The sequence below is a fragment of the Vicia villosa genome, linkage group LG2, assembly GCF_029867415.1.
Source record: "Vicia villosa cultivar HV-30 ecotype Madison, WI linkage group LG2, Vvil1.0, whole genome shotgun sequence".
Lineage (NCBI taxonomy): Eukaryota > Viridiplantae > Streptophyta > Magnoliopsida > Fabales > Fabaceae > Vicia > Vicia villosa.
Genome location: NC_081181.1, coordinates 114,043,420 through 114,055,631, shown reverse-complemented (window position 1 = coordinate 114,055,631; position 12,212 = coordinate 114,043,420). Strand labels below are relative to the sequence as shown.

At 40.8% G+C, this 12,212-nt stretch overlaps 2 long non-coding RNA genes across 4 annotated transcripts; one reads left to right on the top strand and one right to left on the bottom strand.

Annotated features, from left to right (window-relative positions):
• Positions 1 to 1,737: 1,737 nt before the first annotated feature.
• Positions 1,738 to 4,737, bottom strand: LOC131651832 (uncharacterized). 3 transcript variants are annotated; one of them, XR_009298499.1, is made up of 6 exons: positions 3,663 to 4,736; positions 2,972 to 3,012; positions 2,810 to 2,854; positions 2,594 to 2,657; positions 2,426 to 2,507; positions 1,738 to 2,098 (listed from the first exon to the last, which is right to left on the bottom strand). It is a non-coding gene; the product is annotated as an uncharacterized LOC131651832 (long non-coding RNA). The 3 variants fall into 3 exon arrangements; XR_009298498.1 differs by having other exon boundaries at positions 1,738 to 2,507; positions 2,754 to 2,854; positions 3,663 to 4,737; XR_009298497.1 differs by having other exon boundaries at positions 1,738 to 2,507.
• Positions 4,738 to 6,086: 1,349 nt separating this feature from the next.
• Positions 6,087 to 8,000, top strand: LOC131646639 (uncharacterized). The gene is made up of 3 exons (XR_009297550.1): positions 6,087 to 6,408; positions 6,495 to 7,199; positions 7,288 to 8,000. It is a non-coding gene; the product is annotated as an uncharacterized LOC131646639 (long non-coding RNA).
• Positions 8,001 to 12,212: the final 4,212 nt, after the last annotated feature.

Here is a 12,212-nt window from a genome sequence, read left to right as displayed (position 1 = left end):
ATGAAGTGCTTTTCCATTGATTCGAACACAGGAACAAGGTGAAATTGGTGGCCGATCACAACCCCAAACTTAGCTCATTACTTGTCCTCAAGTGATGGACGAGAAAACAAGAGGACACCTATGAACTTTTCTTTTGCTCCACAACGCAACTGATACTTCCACACTTGATATTTACTTCCGTGTCAAAGTGTTCGATTACCCGGTATTCTCAATCCCCAAAAGAAGTCTCATATTCTCTCTCCAATGTGGATCGGATACAATGTCTTTCTTCGTCAGAATCGTTGTCTCCGAGGTTATTTTCCGTATGCTGCGTGCAGATTAGAGTGTGAATGAAGGTGGGCATTCAACCCATCTCATTTTTCAATCGTTTGAATAACCATACTTGGTGTGTGGCAATTCGAACGATTGCCGCTCTTGAAGAGTTACACCCTGCCTTTTGGCCTGAGGGATTAATGTAATTCTTATGCTTCGTAAGCACCGATATCCTCGTAATCCCCAGTGGTTACTGTCATCTTATTGTTGAGTCTAGTCGTCACTAGTCTCCATGGTCACTTTCCCTCATGCAGACAAAACTTTCAAGTCCAACCCCGTGTTGTGAATCCTTTGCCTTCCGTCCTGGTAAACCATCTCAAGACCAATTCCCAATCCCCAATAAGTCCATCTATCAAGCATCTCGAACACTCGTCTGTGTTATCCTTTTGGTACTCGTCTGTATTTCCTTTCGATACTCGTTTGTATTGTTCTAAACACTCGTTTGTGTCATTCCGTTGGTACTCGTCTGTATCTTCTTTCGATACTCGTCTGTATTGAGTCAAACACTCGTCTGTGTCATTATTTCGATGCTCGTATGTGTCGTTCCTTTGGTACTCGTCTGTATCTTCTTTCGATGCTCGTCTGTGTCATTCCTTTGGTACTCGTTTGTATCTTCTTTTGATGCTCGTATGTGTCGTTTCAATTACTGTTCCATGTAACAATCACTTCCTTTGAGAACCTTGTATTGGCACCTAGGCTACGTTACAAGCTATCACCATTCAAATCCAATTATTCATTGTAAATTTTTCCACCAGAAAAACAAAAATATTCTCTCTTCCCCAGCAGATATCAAAACAAAAAATAAGGATAGCACTTACACCATCTTCTCTTTAGGACAAATTTCCGGTACTTTGATATTTAATCCTCTTTTACCTTGAATGTTCGAAAGGCTGGCGCCAATCTCATCTTCAGGTTTAAGACGATTAAATAGGGGCAGCTATCATACCCCAAATTTGTCCTACCCCTTTACTTTTATCTGGCTTAGGCTTTGCATTTCATCTGCATACCTTCCATTAGGTCATCTAACACATCATATATTATTAATCAATAAATTGAAGTTGGGATCAAAGATCTTAGAAATTGAGGTTTCTACTACACTCAAGTTGGATTCATCTGGGATTCTCTATGAGCGTGGATCAAAGGGATTATTGGCTACTGTGGATTTCTTGAGCCTTCTTCATTGGTTAAAAAGAATTTGCTTAAAGTTGCTTGAATCGCAATGCAATTAGGGTGTCACTCATTGATTTCAAAAAATTCCCCTAATTAGTCATGTTGCAAATTACATCTTTGGTTCTCATACAAGGCTTTGATATGAACATGGTAGTTGGCATCTTATCTTATGGTGCCCATGCGAGTTTCAAGAATTAAGGAATGTTTGAGATGTGCATCTAAAGCTTAGAAAGAAAACAAGCAGAATTTGAAGTGTTACAAATGAAAGGAAAGTTCGCTTTGAATTCGAGTTCCAGGAAATTAAGGCTCATGGCATAGTTCAAGAACCATTACAAGTCAATGTTACAAAAAGGAAGTACATTAAAGAATGGGGTACAAACATTACATAGAAAATTACACAAATTATTTCATTCAAATACATTCCTAAACTTATCCTTAAGGATTAAGGTCTTCCATTTCCTCTTTCTCCTCGAACTTCCTTCGTATTCATTCCAATTCTTCTTTTCTTCATGGCCAAATCAGCTCCAAGATTATCAAACTTGTCACCTACAAAAATCCATTAAAAATACCGAGTCAACACCGCACTTCAGAATGTTCAGTCAAACCATAGCCAACCCTGCATCATATGTTAACAACAATTTCAGACCTGTATACACAAGTTATCCCAAAATATCCCTGTACCCATTCTTTGAACCAATTCAAATTAACATCTAATTTTCATTTTCACCAATGGTCCTAACAACTAACATTCAGTTTTCCCTAACTATCTAACAAGTTCCAATTAAATTGATCTAAACACTATCCATCATCCACCATTCGAATATATTTGAAATTGCAAAAGCAGAAACCATGAAACCACCTCCATACCAAGTCAGATTGCACATAATAATCACAGATCAAATATTCTTAACAAGAGATTGACAAGGCTAACAAATAGCATGACCTGCATTCGTCTAATCATCACTGCAAAGAGGTGCCGACAGTTGCGGGATGCCCTTCAGTTTGTTGAACTTGTCTCAAAAACCCTGCAGCATTCAAAATAAATCAAAACAGATTCCCATAAATTCTAAACCAAAAGCCAGCATATTCAAGTCAAAGAAACAGCACTCACCGAAGCCAGCATACACTTCCAACCTACCTTAAGTTTTGTCCTAACTGTTCATTAGCTTTAAGACCTACCAAATCAAACACAACCAATTCGACTCATCACTAAACCTGCATAAACCGAAACTATACAATCCGACAGCAAATAAAAAAGAGCTGAACCGAACCGGTTCGCACAGCCATGGTTATCATCTCATTCCGCCCACATCATAAAAGAACAAACCTGCCACATTTGATTCATCAAATCCCAAAACGTCCCGTTGTGATCCTACAGTCCAGATAAAAGAAAAAACATCGGTTCAGCACAATGATAACATCCATTCGTTTTCGAAAATGCAAAACAGAATCACTGTAATCAGTGCAGAAGAAAAACCAAAGTCATAACCTGCACAAGTAAATATAGCCAGCCTTTATATTCACATAAACCTGTCCACAAAACCAGTTCAGCATAATAAGAAGCCATTCATTCCTAACTAACTTCTAATTGTTTCTAACAACCTTAACCAATTACTAACCATACCTAACCGAGTCAGTTATAAACTCTAATCTAACATAACTCCTAACTATCACTAACAATCATATAATTACCCTAACAGTTATAACAGAAAAACAAGTTTGTTACAACTAACTACCAACCTATAACAACCATCAAAAACAGAATTAACTAACCTAACTATCAGCATAACTAACTTACTGATCTATCTATAACTAACTTTTAAACCTAACTGTTACTAACAAACTTTCAAACCAATTTCTAACCAACCAACTAACATTTCAGTCAACTAACTTTAACCAATTTCATAACAGACTTTCCTAACTGCCTTAACAGAAAACTAACTTCTAACATTTCCAGCCAATCCCGTAACATCCTTAGACTCCTAACAAACCCATGTAACTAACTTTCAGAGTCAGTAACTACCTAAACTAACTTAACTAACTACTAACAGAATCTTATAACAACCTATCTCTAATAGACTAACTGCATCACTACAACTGACAATTAACAGAAAGGGGGAGGAGATTGAGAACTATCAGAGCTATAACAGAAAGAATCGAAAAAACAGAAGAAAACTCACCTCAGAACCTGAACTTCTCTTCATCTTCAAACGATATAAAACATAGCTTCCTCCACCATTTTGAGGCTCTCGCTTCATTTTTTCACTCTCCTTCAATCTCCATTTCTCTCCCTTGGTTTCTTCATCCACCACTCCCTTCACCCTTCATTCATCATCTCCAAAACCATCATTCACTCTTTTTCATTTCTCATCTTCTTCGACTCTGTTTCCATCTCTGAACCACCTTCTCATCATCTTCATTCTCTCTTCACTTCACTCCCATTCTTCATCTTCACTACTTCTTCTCCTCCATAATTCAATCTCTCAACCACCTTCAATTCTCCACCACTGCTACACCATAATCATTCTTCATCCACACTTCACATTCAACCTTCAACCGATCTTCAATCTTCCTCTCCCTCTCTTGACCAATTCAGAATCCATCTTTTGCATCCTACATCAATCACTTCCTCAACCTTTCTAATTCGTTCTCCCTTTGATCCAACAAGGCAACAACAACATTCAGCTCTTCATCATCTTCAAAGTTTCAACCTCAAACGCTATCGATCTTCAATCTCTCCACTCTCAAATTTCTGTAATAAAGGAAAAGAACGAAATCACCACCAAAAAAGACTCTAACAGAAAACGGTTACATAAAAATTTATCACCTCTTCGCAACAATCTTCTTCCTCAATTCTGCGCTTCATTCAATCTTCAACTGCAACAACTTCAATCGCAGCAATCTTCATCGCACCCTTCATTAATCCACAACTTCGCCAAATGCAACATCAAAACGAGAGAAGGTCGTTGAGAGACGATGAGAGCGAGGGATGAAATCGAGAAAGCTTTAGAACCGTTCTGAGTCGAGAGACGAAGAGAGGCTGAGATAGAAACGTTGTTCTCATGGGCGAGGATTAGTGGCGGTGTTCGGAGCTTTGATTGGAGTTTGGTCGCAGGGGAAATCGGAGGCGCCGCCATCACGTTTTGAAAGGGAGAGATGGAATTCAGATAACATGGAAGGTAACAACTCTAACCTAATTCCCCTTTTATTTTTATTAATTGAATTAATTTCAAATTGAATGTGAATTAAACTTGATTAATGGTACCATAAAGTATGATTAATGGCTATTAGTTGAGTTAACAAATAAAATCTGAAAGTGGATCATGATCATTGCATTGGGCTTTCTCACGAATCACTGCTATGCACACCCCAATTAAGCCCATTACACCCTTTTTTGGCAGTCTGAATGAATGATAATAATCCTCTTGGGCCATAGTCACGAATTGCTCTGAGCCCACACCATTTTTGCTGAACGAAAACAATAACAAAAAAACCTATCTGTGGGCCTTTCACGTTTTGCGCCCCCTGGGCCCATTGTCTCTTTTTTCTTTGAAACAAAATCTACAAACAAATAATAATACTCTGTTGGGCCTGTCCACCTGGGCCTGCGCCCCATGGCTTTTCAAACTACCATTTCAACTTAACACCCCCTGTTCCCTTTATCTCAATTAACAATTTAGATTTTACTTAGATTTTTTCATATTTTCTTTAGGTAATAAACACTAATTTTCTTCCTCTTATTTTAGACTTTAGTACATAATTTTCCACATAAAAAATATTAGTTTAGGCTTGTATTTTAATTCTGTTGCTTGATTAGAATTCTTGTTTTGTCATATAAAAATCATAAAAATAAAGAGAAATTCTTTGGCCACCTCCCTATCTTCTAGTCCACCTCTGGTGAAAACCCCATTATACCCCTGACTTCGGAAATGAACTACCGAAATGCATGAAAAAGGTGTTTTCGGAAGTTCATCTCCGAAAGCGCCTTTTTTTTTGAAAAAAATGTCTTATTTCGGAAGTTCATTTCCGAAACTACAATTTCGGAAATGAACTTCCGAAATAAAACGCGTTCTGCAGATTAAGCAGAACTCTCCCCCTCCCCCAAATCATTTACCCTAATCATCATCAAACACTTCCATAGGCGAAATTTCTGCAGAAGCAAGTGTGAAGTAGCCAAACTCTTCTTCCAAACTCAACCAAACTCATCATTAAACACTAATTGGTAAGTTTATCATTGTTTTTTCAAGTTTTAGATCTATTTGATTAAACTATATTAGGGTGTTTAGAATCTGAAAAAATGACATTAAGATAGCTTAGTACTGATATTAGGATGTTTAGTAGGCAAAAAAAATGGATTTGGTTTAGGTTTTTGGGTCTGCCATTGGAGGTTGCAGAGAAGCTCTGCGTGGGGGTGTTTCAGAAGTTCATTTCCGAAAACACCTCCATCCCAGTTTTCGGAAATGAACTTCCGAACTGTACCAGAAGTTCATTTTTTTTTGTTTTTTCATTTGTCTCGCATATTAATCGATTTCGATTGTTTACAGGATCATGTCAGACCAGCCAGCACGCATCAGACAGGGGAGAGAGTCCCAGACTGCGTCTGCTAGACGCGAGCGGGCGGCGGCGCATCTGGCGTCGACCCAGGGACGGGGGCAGGGACGGGGACGCCGTGTCTGCGTTCCACAGGACTTGGTGGAGAGTTCATCTGCTTCAGGCTCTAGGAGTAGGCTGGCTCGGGTATCTTCTTCCCGCCAGCGAGAGGAGGAGGATGAGGATGAGGAGGAGGAGGAGGTCATACCGGATGTTGACCCTCCAGTCGGGGAGGAGGAGGAGCAGGAGGTGGATAGCTTTCCGGGAGGGCCTTTTGACACTTCCCTGCTGATTCACTACCAGGATCACGTCGCTCGGCGGATCTGGGAGGGAGAGGTATTTTTTTAACTTAGCCGTTTATTTGTCACCATTTTTTATAATTTTACCGTTTATTTCTCGCTTATTTGTTTTTTTTGTAACAGGAGAGAGAGCCATTGAAAATGGTGAACCACTCCAGGAAGATTTTCGGTCTGTTTAAACCAGCAGCTCAGTGGTTTAACGACCATGTGCGAGGTTCAGGGCTTTGCGGGCTCTGCATGACCGGGTACACCACCATCAGCACCGGCATACAGGGGGCATTTGTGGAGCGCTGGCACAAGGAGACGTCTTTTTTCCACTTGCCGGTGGGGGAGTTGACGATCACCTTGCATGACGTCCAGTGTCTTCTCCACCTGCCTATTAGGGGGCCGCTGTTGGACCACTCCAGGATCCAGAGGGCCGAGGCCATTGAGTGGATGATGCACTATTTGGGCCTGCCGCACGAGGTTGCTCACCTGGAGTGCGTCTCGACTTCTGGGCCTCATGTCCGGTTCAACACACTGAGCCTCTATTTTGAGTTCCACCTGGACGCGGCGGTCGAGGCCGAGCAGGAGGGTAACGACCTATTCAGGGAGTACCACCGCGGCTGCGCTCTTCGGTGCTGGTACATGCATGTGGTAGGCGCTGCATGCTTTGTGGACAAGAGCCCCAGGTACGTCGACGTGGCCTACCTCCGCTATTTCATGGACCTGGATACCGTTCACCAGTGGAACTAGGGGGCAGCTACTCTGGCATATCTCTACCAGAAGCTGAATGAGGCCTCCAACTGGAGGACGAGGCAGCTGGTCGGATCCTGCACTCTGCTTACGGTACGTTTGATTTTAACACATTCTCGTATTTATTTATTTATTTATGTTTCGTATTTATTTTTAATACATTATCGTATTTGTGTTTCAGAGCTGGATCATCTCCTACTTCTCCCGCATCCACGGCTTCCACATCGATCCTGTGTACGTTGACGCCATGCCCAGGGCCGCCAGATACGCCCTCCAGAGGGGGAACGATGCGGTGGGACCATACCGCCTGTACCTGGACCGCACGATGCACGACGACGTCACCTGGAGGCCGTTCGCCGACTATGCTCAGGTTGTCCCCTTCGACGGGGTTGCTCTATATTCAGGCTGGTTGGCATGCGGGACCGGCATCATGGTCCGGTATCTCCCGGAGCGGTGCATGCGGCAGTTTGGGTTCGTGCAGATCATACCCAGGTCACCCTTCGAGGCTGCTCCTGACACAGTGACCAGAGTGCAGCTCACTGCCATATGGGAGGAGTGGCAGCATCATGTGGTATTGGAGGAGTACCGTCGCATGCGGGTCACCCAGGACTGGCACAGTGTGGAGGGGTACGTCACATGGTTCTACCGGGTGTCCCATCCTCTCTTGAGACTCGACGTTCCCGGCGCTCCTAGGCCAGCACACGAGGAGATCCTGGAGAACCGGCAGGCGGAGGATGACCACGCCATTGATCTCCTTCCGATCTGCCAGCGGATAGAGATGCTTGGGCGGGACGCGTTGCATCGAGGTGTCATTCATCAGGGCGGACCAGAGGCAGTCGCCGTGATGGAGATGATCGTCACTGATGCGGGCCGAGCGGCGGGGTACAGGCGGCAGAGGAGGGCCCAGGGTGAGCGGGTTAGGCACACCCAGTAGTGGTGGGGTTTATTCATTTTTTGATTTTGGATTGTATATTTAGCACACTATTTTTGTTTATTTCGGTTTGTATATAATATTTTCATATTAGTATTTTTTTTGTTTATTTATCATATTAGTGTTTTCAGTCTATCTATTGTTTATTTTATTTGCCGGTAACGTTTAATAAAAATGCGGTTGCGTTTAAGAAAAAACATTAAAAAAAAACACAGTTTCTGCATAATTCGGAAATGAACTTCCGAATTCACCCCCCATGAGGTGTTTTCGGATGTTCATCTCCGAACGCACCCCCCATGAGGTGTTTTCGGAGATGAACTTCCGAATCAAGGAAATTTTTTTTAAAAAAAAGCGCTTCGGAAGTTCATTTCCGAAGCAGGGGTAGTTTGGGAATTTCGCTGGGGGTGACCCCCCATAGGGAGGTGGGTAAAGAAATTTTCAAAATAAATAGTATCTTTTAATTCATGTTAGTACTATAATTTGCATCATTTGCACCATATTTTCAAGTCATTCTTTTAGCCTATTTTTGTACCAATTTTGTATCATGCTTACTTGTGATTTTTGCTTGTAATTTCACTTGTTTGTTCCTTTAGATTTAGGACCTATAATATCTTCGTAATATTAGGCTTAGTCTTTACCCTTAAAATCCTAACACTTAGGTATAATCATAACATTAGGCTAGTACTTCATTTTAGGCTAGTTTTCTTTTCCTTTTTTTTTCGACACTAAAACATTTAATAAATAAAAGAGGCGAATCACACGTTACTAATAGTGAGAGAGAAATGAGTGGGATTTATTCCCTAATCTGTTTCTCAATCACTTAGTGGGAGAGAAATGGGTGGGATTCATTCCCTAATCTGTTTCTCGATCACAATATAATAGAAGAGAGATGAGTGGGATTCATTCCCTAATCTGTTTCTCTACCATTATACACTTTTATGTGATTCAAATCGCAAACAAATTTCCCTTAAAAAATACACAACCAAAAACACATAAAACACCTAACAATGGTTCAAATTAAAACAAAGTAGAGAAAGTGGTGATTGGCCCGGTATTGGGAACTGTTCATCACTCATTTATGCTAAAAGACACAAACCAATCATTTCCTTTTCTTTTCCCCTGTTGGCACCTAAGGGCATTGTTATTTCCGCTCGATCGCATCGTAGGTCGTCCCCTTATGCAAGAGCGCGAACGTTAACTCCGCCCAACTAAAAAACACAAAAACAAACAGAAAATCGTTAGCCGAACTACGGCGCTCTGATTCCTGAAAAGGATACGTAGGCATCAAGTCGCGGGGCTTGAACGAGCACAATTGTAAATAATTCCTTTTTTCCCCGTATTTCTTTTGCATGCATTCGCATATAGACATAGACATAGTACACACCCTTTAGATAGAAACAAACATAGGTGGATACCATCGAGTACGATGGGCGTGAGTGTTAGAACAAGATTTGTTCTGATCAATTATCTTAGTTTTGATGATAACAATAATATGAATTTTGCTTAAGATAATATGGTACTCTAATCCAATGCAATTTCCTTTTCAGGAAATATATAAAGAGTATGCATAATTCAGCGCTCAGAAGCTTTGTCTCAAAGGGTTCAGCATGCAACATCAGAACATGGTCTGGCAAGACATCAGAAGATGGTCGAAGCAGAATCAGAACATGGGTCTATGGAAGCATCAGAAGAACAAGAGAACAGAAGCACTGAAGTTCTGATGGTATCACGCTCAGAAGCACTTCAAGGTCAGAAGATCAGAAGATGCTTTGCACCAAGCTGTTTGACTCTGATGATATTCAAACGTTGTATTCACAAACATCAGATCAGAAGGAAGTACAAGTGGCAAGCTACGCTGACTGACAAAAGGAACGTTAAAAGCTATTAAAGGCTACGTCAGTAGACACAGCGTGAACAAGGCTCGAGGTAGTTGACAAAAGCGTATAACATTAAATGCGATGCTGTACGGAACACGCAAAGCATTAAATGCACTCAACGGTCATCTTCTCCAACGCCTATAAATATGAAGTTCTGATGAGAAGCAAGGTTAACGATTCTGCACCAAAACAACTCATATTAACTTGCTGAAACGCTGTTCAAATCAAAGCTCAGAATCTTCATCTTCATCAAAGCTCACTACATTGCTGTTGTAATATATTAGTGAGATTAAGCTTAAACGTTAAGAGAAATATCACAGTTTGTGATTATAGCTTTTAAGAAGCAATTGTAATACTCTTAGAATTGATTACATTAAGTTGTAAGGAACTAGAGTGATCGTGTGGATCAGAATACTCTAGGAAGTCTTAGAGGTTATCTAAGCAGGTTGTAACTAGAGTGATCGTGTGGATCAGTATACTCTAGAAAAGTCTTAGAGGGTATCTAAGCAGTTGTTCCTGGAGTGATCAGTGTGTGATCAGAAGACTCTGGAAGACTTAGTTGCTGACTAAGTGGAGAACCATTGTAATCCGTGCGATTAGTGGATTAAATCCTCAGTTGAGGTAAATCATCTCTGCGGGGGTGGACTGGAGTAGTTTAGTTAACAACGAACCAGGATAAAAATAATTGTGCAATTTATTTTTATCTGTCAAGTTTTTAAAGCTACACTTATTCAAACCCCCCCCCCTTTCTAAGTGTTTTTCTATCCTTCAATTGGCATCAGAGCGCCGGTTCTAAGGTGCAAGCACTTAACCGTGTTTAGAAAAGATTCAGGAAGAGAAAAACGCTTCAGTAAAAGATGGTTGATGAAAGTGAAAAGTCTACACCTGCATCTACATCTGGCTCTGCTGAGCAATACAACGGTAACAATGGTTATACTAGACCGCCGGTATTTGATGGTGAAAACTTTGAATACTGGAAAGATAAACTGGAAAGTTACTTTCTTGGTCTAGATGGTGATCTATGGGATCTTCTGATGGATGGTTACAAACATCCAGTAAATGCCAGTGGCGTAAAGCTGACAAGGCAAGAAATGAATGATGATTAGAAAAAGCTTTTCAGGAATCATCATAAATGCAGAACTGTTTTGCTGAATGCTATCTCTCATGCTGAGTATGAGAAGATATCTAACAGGGAAACGGCCTATGACATATATGAGTCCTTGAAAATGACTCATGAAGGAAATGCTCAAGTCAAGGAGACTAAAGCTCTAGCTTTAATCCAGAAGTATGAAGCCTTCAAGATGGAGGATGATGAAGACATTGAAAAGATGTTTTCAAGATTTCAAACTCTTACTGCTGGATTGAGAGTTCTTGACAAGGGATACACCAAGGCTGATCATGTAAAGAAGATCATCAGAAGCTTACCCAGAAGATGGGGTCCTATGGTGACTGCATTCAAGATTGCAAAGAATCTGAATGAAGTTTCTCTGGAAGAGCTTATCAGTGCCTTGAGAAGTCATGAAATAGAGCTGGACGCAAATGAGCCTCAAAAGAAAGGTAAGTCTATTGCATTAAAATCCAATATCAAGAAATGCACTAACGCTTTTCAGGCTAGAGAAGAAGATCCTGAAGAATCAGAATCTGAAGAAGAAGATGAACTGTCCTTGATCTCCAGAAGGCTAAATCAACTCTGGAAGACCAAGCAAAGGAAGTTCAGAGGCTTCAGAAGTTCAAAGAAATTTGAACGTGGAGAATCTTCTGATGACAGAAGATTTGACAAGAAGAAGGTCATGTGCTATGAATGCAATGAGCCTGGACACTTCAAGAATGAATGTCCAAATCTTCAGAAGGAAAATCCCAAGAAGAAGTTTCATAAGAAGAAAGGTCTTATGGCAACCTGGGATGAGTCAGAAGATGATTCAGACTCTTAAGATGAGCAGGCTAACTGTGCACTGATGGCGACAGAAGATGACAGATCAGAATCTACATCAGAATCAGATTCTGAAGAGGTATTTTCTGAACTTACTAGAGATGAGTTAGTTTCCGGTCTAACTGAACTTCTGGAATTCAAGTCTCAGATGAGTCTCAAATACAAAAAGCTGAAAAAGCTATTTGAATTTGAAACAAAGAAGCTTGAGTTGGAGAATTCTGAATTAAAAGAAAAACTTTTAAAATTATCCAATAATGTTGGATCTCCTTCTGATTCAGAAAAATCCACTCCTAGTCTAAACCATATTCTGAAAGAATATGATTTAAGTTTCAGGAAGTTCTTATCTAGAAGTATTGGCAGAAGTCAGC